General features: G+C 40.0%; 1 pseudogene; it reads left to right on the top strand.

Annotated features, from left to right (window-relative positions):
* Positions 1-1994: 1994 nt before the first annotated feature.
* The window catches only part of LOC129551972 (elongation factor 1-alpha 1-like), a 55434-nt pseudogene continuing 50281 nt past the window's right edge, over positions 1995-7147 (top strand).

Raw genomic sequence — 7147 nt, 5'->3', positions numbered from 1 at the left:
TTTATATGCACTTCTACCACTGGATTCACAGCAGATAAAACATAACCTTGAAAAAGTTACACATACTTACTTTACTGCTTATAAGTTGTTGAACACTGTTTCACTTTGGAGTAAAAGTCTTGCTACCTTAATGTATTTTATTACTTACTAAATGAAGATTATCATCATCACTTTATTTCATAATTATATGACAAGTTTGTTAGGTCATAAGAAATCACAGATGCAATATGTGAATGATTGTATCATAGTTCCTATGATGTTATTGATTAGTATTATTAACAAATAAGAGGAAATCTGTAATACCGGAGGCCATCTCTTTGTGGCCATAAGGCTTAATATTTCCTTAATTTATCTAATTTTTGTTTACTCCTAAGGAAAGGTTTGTTGTCCCAATGAAATACCTAGCTTGTTGGATTTGCATTATATTACTACCCAGCACATCAATATAGTTTAGACGAGGTATACTATGCAGTAATTTTTTTTAAAAAATCATTTTAAATTAGTAACCAAATATTAGGACACTTAGTTCTATGATTGTTGAATATAATGTACCACCACCAGCCTCTGGAATGTGCTTCTGAAAAATTAATTGCTTCCAGGGCTGGCTGCCAGTTTCCATAGTAACCAGAACATATACTGAAAGGTAAAATATTTAATTTTTTATGATAATGTTTTTCACAGTTTCTTTTCTAGAATGTTATTCAGTTAATAATGCCCATCAAGCAACTTCAGCTGAAATAAACATTTATATACTAACTCATAGCTTGACTGGCATACCCAAAGCATCCTTGTGACACAAAACATATTTCTTTTCAGATTAATTGAGACTAGTAACCAAGCTATTGATCAGAATGCCTCCTGGCTTATTCATGAGGTTGGTTACATTTAAACAGCTATTGTTAACTAATATGACAGCAAAAACCAAAAAGAGTAGATTAAATTAGCATGTAACTGATGTTTATTTGTCTAAAGTTTCATATCCTACAGTTTGTTTAGTATTGGATGTTAGATAACTGTAGGTGTCTTGGTAATATTTCTAGAAAATTTTCATTGAGTTATAATTAATTGGATCTAAAACAATATTCCAAGTCAAATAGTGGTGTTGTTGTTGTTGTTTAACTGCTATAAATATATGCAGAAGAAAGTCTGGCATTTAAAAACATAATATAATGGCCTAAATTCTAAAATATGTAAGCATCCAAGGAAAGGTACTTTCTTGTGAACTTTGCACAAAAACAGCTTGTACTAAAATTCAAAACACTTTTTTTCCCCACAAGCATACATTAGTAATTTTCTGTGTTTTGCTTCCAAAGTGAAAGTTGCTCAGTTGTGTCCGACTCTTTGTGACTCCATGGATTATACAGTCCATGCAATTATCCAGGTGAGAATACTGGAGTGGGTAGCCTTTCCCTTCTCCAGGGGATCTTCCCAATGCAGGAATTGAACCCAGGTCTCCCACATTGCAGGCGGATTCTTCACCAACTGAGCCACAAGGGAAGCCCAAGTAGAATAATTTTAGACATTCCTGACATTAAAGAGAAGACCTATAGGTCTTCCCATTCCCCTCACTCCCAGGTCTTTTTACTCAATTGAGAAAACATATAGTTAAAAAGATTCAGAAGTCTCTGGATCCCTTAGCAGAATCCAGAAGTGTCAGGCATGGAGTCATCACTCAAAAAACACCAACGGGCTTCTCAAATTCACTGGCTTCCAAATCTCACCAGATCTCTAAAGTCATTTTCCACCCAAATGGAACAAGAGGTCATGGTCTCTGCTCACAGAAGCCCCACGTATCTCCATTTACCCCAACGGTGGACTCCAATTACACGAATTAAATTTTAATCCACTGTAACATTAAAAATCATGAAAAACAGCACCGGTAGCAGGCAGGAATATGGGGCTTGAAGGATGATCAAAACGTGGATGCCGAAATTCGAGAAAAGCCACCTTCACTATAAAACAAATCATTTTCTTCCACGTCCGGGAAACCTAGGATGGGGACGAAACCAAATGGCCACAGGAGAAGGACCGTGATCAGCTGGCACTGGGAGGTAGTCGTGGCACTCACCTTCTGCCCTCTGGCTCCAGGGGCAGGGTTTCTCAGTTCTGCAGCTTCCCATGCTGCTGCCCGGGCTCTGCCACAACACCTGGAGGCAGCGCAGCGGGCTGGGGTCCGAAGAGAGCCAAAACCCTGCTATGTCTGCAAGCATCTCAGCTCACCGCGGGGATTTGCCACCAGCGCCCCACGTGGAGGCAACAGGAGGGACGCTGGGCGTGGCCACACGAGTGGTTTGGATGCTTGTGCCTTGTTGAAACAGAAGCACATGGAATCTACGTTGCGTCTTTTAACCTCCCGCAGACCTTTGCTTTCTCTGCGTGTTGTCTTTTCATGGCTGCCTGTCTGTTGCTCCTAATCAGGTCCTTTGTTTCCATCTTGGAGCTCTTCTCCGTCCAAACAGTATAGGAGTTTTAAGGGATGGCTGGCCTTTTGTGGGGTTCGAGGCAGTGAGCTTTGATTCTGTTCTTTTACTCTGCAGCTGCTCTTACCAGCCTTGGATCCAGGGGCAGTATCATTACCTGATCTTAGAGGTAAGGAAAAAAAGATTCCACTGTTACATGATTTTCCCAAATTCACATTTCATTAAAAAGTTAGCCCCTTTATGATAATCAAATGATTATGTTTTAGTTTATGGAATATCCAAGTAGAGAACAGTGCAATAAAACAAAATCATAATGAAATAGAATGGATTGGAAACTCTAAGTCAGCCTGTTGTGTGTGTGTCCCTAGTGTCTGCTGAGAAACATTTCATAAGGCTTGCCAATGATAAATTTGAATTTTGTTCAAATTTCAGAACTCATAAAAGTTAACATCTGTCTTCTATGAGTTAGTACTGCCCAAGGAAACTAGACCATCTCTTTGACCCTGAAACTTGACAAATTGTTTTTTCAAAGTCAGGATCTGTTAAATCATATTAATGCTTATTTTGTGTCTCCACTTGAAGTAAAATTGTGTTTGTGGTGTGTGTGTGTGTGTGTGCATGTGTGTGCGTGCTAATTAACCTTATGGAAGCTGGGGAAATACAGAAGCTAAAAAAAGGTTGAACTTTGACCCATTGTATCCAAAGCAACCCACTCCAGTATTCTTGCCTGGAGAATCCCATGGCTATAGGAACCTGTTGGGCTATGGTTCATAAGGTCACAAAGAGTTGGACAAGACTGAAGTGACTTAGCACGAACACATGCATCCAAAGCAAAATAAAACAATATCCTCCAACATTTCTATAATTCCTCTGAGTTTAGTTGCTTAGTTATAAGACTTTTATCCAAAACTCTGATTTTCAACATTAAAGGGTACGAGTTCATATTGTTAAAAGTTAAGATTTGATATAAATTGCAGAATATGGTGAGAGGGTTGGGAGGAGTGAGCAAAACTTCAAGGCAATGATAGTCTTAATCAAAATTTCAGAAAAACTGAGACCTGATTGAAATGAACAGGTGTTTATTTGGGGTTTGTTAGGACTATCCCAGGAGACAGAGACTGAAGTACTTGAATCATGTTTCTCTGAACTACAAAATAGAGGAAGCTTATAAAGGCAAAAACTGCAAGGCCACAGATAGTTATATGTTATTTGTGAAGCATTATAATTGGAACTGTTGAAATAAGGGTGCTAGTTAAGCAAGGATTCATTGGGGTCTAAAATGGTTGCATAGTTACAAGGGTGACCTTGAGACCACAAAGTGGCAGCTGTCAGCTGATGTTCCAGATACCACTGGTGGTGTCCTTCATTTGCTATGTTTACAGAAAATTCAAGTTTCATGCTTCAGGGACATGTCTAAGACCAGATCCTCAATGGGTACCACACTCTGTCTTTGAGTGCCTGAACTGTAATTGCTTCATTACAACTGCAGTTTGTCATCAACAACTTTTCTGTCGTGAGATAGGCTAAAAGAAAATATTTAGGTACCTGGCAGTAAGAAGGGTTTGAATGGCAAAATTACATTCTGGCATCATTCAGTAAGTTGAAAGATGAGCCCAGATTTAAAGTGTTGAAAGTTTAGTAATAAGTAACAGCTTCTGCAATTTGATGAATTATGACTTCTTTTTTACTTTAGGAGGGAATATAAGTCAAATATTCAGATTGGGTCAGAGTGCAGAAACCCAGCTAAGACAGTTCAATTCAGCAACAGGTCTCCTTCCCTTGAGAGGACTTTGTAGTACTTGAAAACCTGCGTCCAGAGATAGAGAAAGTATAGAGAAACCATCTGAAATAGAGGTTAAAAGTAGAGCCTTTGAGGTACCCAGCAAAGAAAAGGGCCCAAATTAGGAATTTAGTTCAGACTGGCCCATTCCATTGGGGCCAATTGGAAACTCACTCTACTCTCTTAGGTTTTGTCAAGTATTTACAGTGGTTAGTGTTAAGCATGTAGAAGTACTGAGGGCTCAATAAAGAATAAAAGGAAAATCTGAAAATACACTTGTGTATTCGCTTTTGGAACTGCTGCATGATAAAAATCAGAAAGATACCGATAACCTTTTGAAGGTGGAAAATCAGAGGATAGCAGTGATTGTGAATGGCAGATAGAATGATAATCCCCTTTTAAAAGTGAATTGGAAGTAACTGCTACGGTGGGGCTGGTCGATAAACTGTCATCAGATGTGAAATTATGGGTATTTGCATGATAGGCAGCATCTTGCAAAGAAACAGAAAGCAACTGTTTGTTGACCATCAGTATGAATGGAATGAGCAAAGACAGAAAATCCAAATAAGAACAAACTATGGTCTGTAATAAGAATCAGTGCAGTTCAGTCACTCAGTCGTGTCCGACTCTTTGTGACCCCATGAATCACAGAACACCAGGCCTCCCTGTCCATCACCAACTCCCGGAGTTCACTCAAACTCATGTCCACAGAGTCGGTGATGCCATCCAGCCATCTCATTCTCTGTCGTCCCCGTCTCCTCCTGCTCCCAATCCCTCCCAGCATCAGAGTCTTTTCCAGTGAGTCAACATGTCGCATGAGGTGGCCAAAATATTGGAGTTTCAGCCTCAGCATCAGTCCTTCCAATGAACACCCAGGATCGATCTCCTTTAGAATGGACTGGTTGGATCTCCTTGCAGTCCAAGGGACTCTCAAGAGTCTTGTCCAGCACCACAGTTCAAAAGCATCAATTCGTCGGCGATCAGCTTTCTTCACAGTCCAACTCTCACATCCATACATGACCACTGGGAAAACCATAGCCTTGACTAGACGGACCTTGGTTGGTAAAGTAATGTCTCTGCTTTTTAATATACTATCAAGGTTGGTCATAACTTTCCTTCCAAGGAGTAAGCGTCTTTTAATTTCATGGCTGCAATCAGCATCCGCAGTGATTTTGGAGCCCAAAGAAATAAAGTCTGACACTGTTTCCACTGTTTCCCCATCTATTTCCCATGAAGTGATGGGACCAGATGCTGTGATCTTTGTTTTCTGAATGTTGAGCTTCAAGCCAACTTTTTCACTCTCCTTTTTCACTTTCATCAAGAGGCTTTTGAGTTCCTCTTCACTTTCTGCCATAATGGTGATGTCATCTGCATATCTGAGGTTATTGATAATTCTCCCAGCAATCTTGATTCCAGCTTGTGCTTCTTCCAGCCCAGCGTTCCTCATGATGTACTCTGCATAAAAGTTAAATAAGCAGGGTGACAATATATATAACCTTGACGTACTCCTTTTCCTATTTGGAACCAGTCTGTTGTTCCATGTACAGTTCTGACTGTTGCTTCCTGACCTGCATACAGGTTCCTCAAGAGGGAGGTCAGGTGGGCTGGTATTCCCATCTCTTTCAGAATTTTCCACAGTTTATTGTGATCCACACAGTAAAGGCTTTGGCATAGTCAATGAAGCAGAAATAGATGTTTTTCTGGAACTCTCTAGCTTTCTCCATGATCCAGCGGATGTTGACATTTGATCTCTGGTGCTTCTGCCTTTTCTAAAATCTGCTTGAACATCTGGGAGTTCACGGATCACATATTGCTTAAGCCTGGCTTGGAGAATTTTAAGCATGACTTTACTAGCGTGTGAAATGAGTGCAATTGTGTGGTAGTTTGAGCATTCTTTGGCATTGCCTTTCTTCGGGATTGGAACGAAGACTGACCTTTTCCAGTCCTGTGGCCACTATTGAGTTTTCCAAATTTGCTGGCATATTGAGTGCAGCACTTTCACAGCATCATCTTTCAGGATTTGAAATAGCTCAACTGGAATTCCATTACCTCCACTAGCTTTGTTCGGAATGATGCTTTCTAAGGCCCACTTGACTTCACATTCCAAGATGTCTGGCTCTAGGTCAGTGATCACGTTATCGTGATTATCTTGGTCGTGAAGATCTTTTCTGTACAGTTCTTCTGTGTATTCTTGCCACCTCTTCTTAATATCTTCTGCTTCTGTTAGGCCCATACCATTTCTGTCCTTTATTGAGCCCATTTTTGCATGTAATGTTCCCTTGGAATCTCTAATTTTCTTGAAGAGATCTCTTGTTTTTCCTATTCTGTTGTTTTCCTCTATTTCTTTGCATTGATCACTGAGGAAGGCTTTCTTATCTCTCCTTGCTATTCTTTGGAGCTCTGCATTCAGATGCTTATATCTTTCCTTTTTTCCTTTGCTTTTCGCTTCTCTTCTTTTCACAGCTATTTGTAAGGCCTCCTCAGACAGCCATTTTGCTTTTTTGCATTTCTTTTCCATGGGGATGGTCTTGGTCCCTGTCTCCTGTACAATGTCATGAACCTCCGTCCAGAGTTCATCAGGCACTCTATCTATCACATCTAGTCACTGAAATCTATTTCTCACTTCCACTGTATAATCATAAGGTATTTGATTTAGGTCATATCTGAATGGTCTAGTGGTTTTCCCTACTTTCCTCAATTTTAGTCTGAATTTGGCAATAAGGAGTTCATGATCTGAGCCACAATCAGCTCCTGGTCTTGTTTTTGCTAACTGTATAGAGCTTCTTCATCTTTTGCTGCAAAGAATATAATCAATCTGATTTCGGTGTTGACCATCTGGTGATGTCCATGTGTAGAGTCTTGTCTTGTGTTGTTGGAAGAGGGTGTTTGCTATGACAAGTGCATTCTCTTGGCAAAACTTTGCCCTGCTTCATTCCGTGCTCCAATC

This window comes from Moschus berezovskii, chromosome 3, assembly GCF_049115385.1.
Source record: "Moschus berezovskii isolate FMDL1 chromosome 3, NW_MosBer_1.0, whole genome shotgun sequence".
In the NCBI taxonomy this organism is placed as follows: domain Eukaryota; kingdom Metazoa; phylum Chordata; class Mammalia; order Artiodactyla; family Moschidae; genus Moschus; species Moschus berezovskii.
This window is presented reverse-complemented; position numbering and strand designations above follow the sequence as displayed.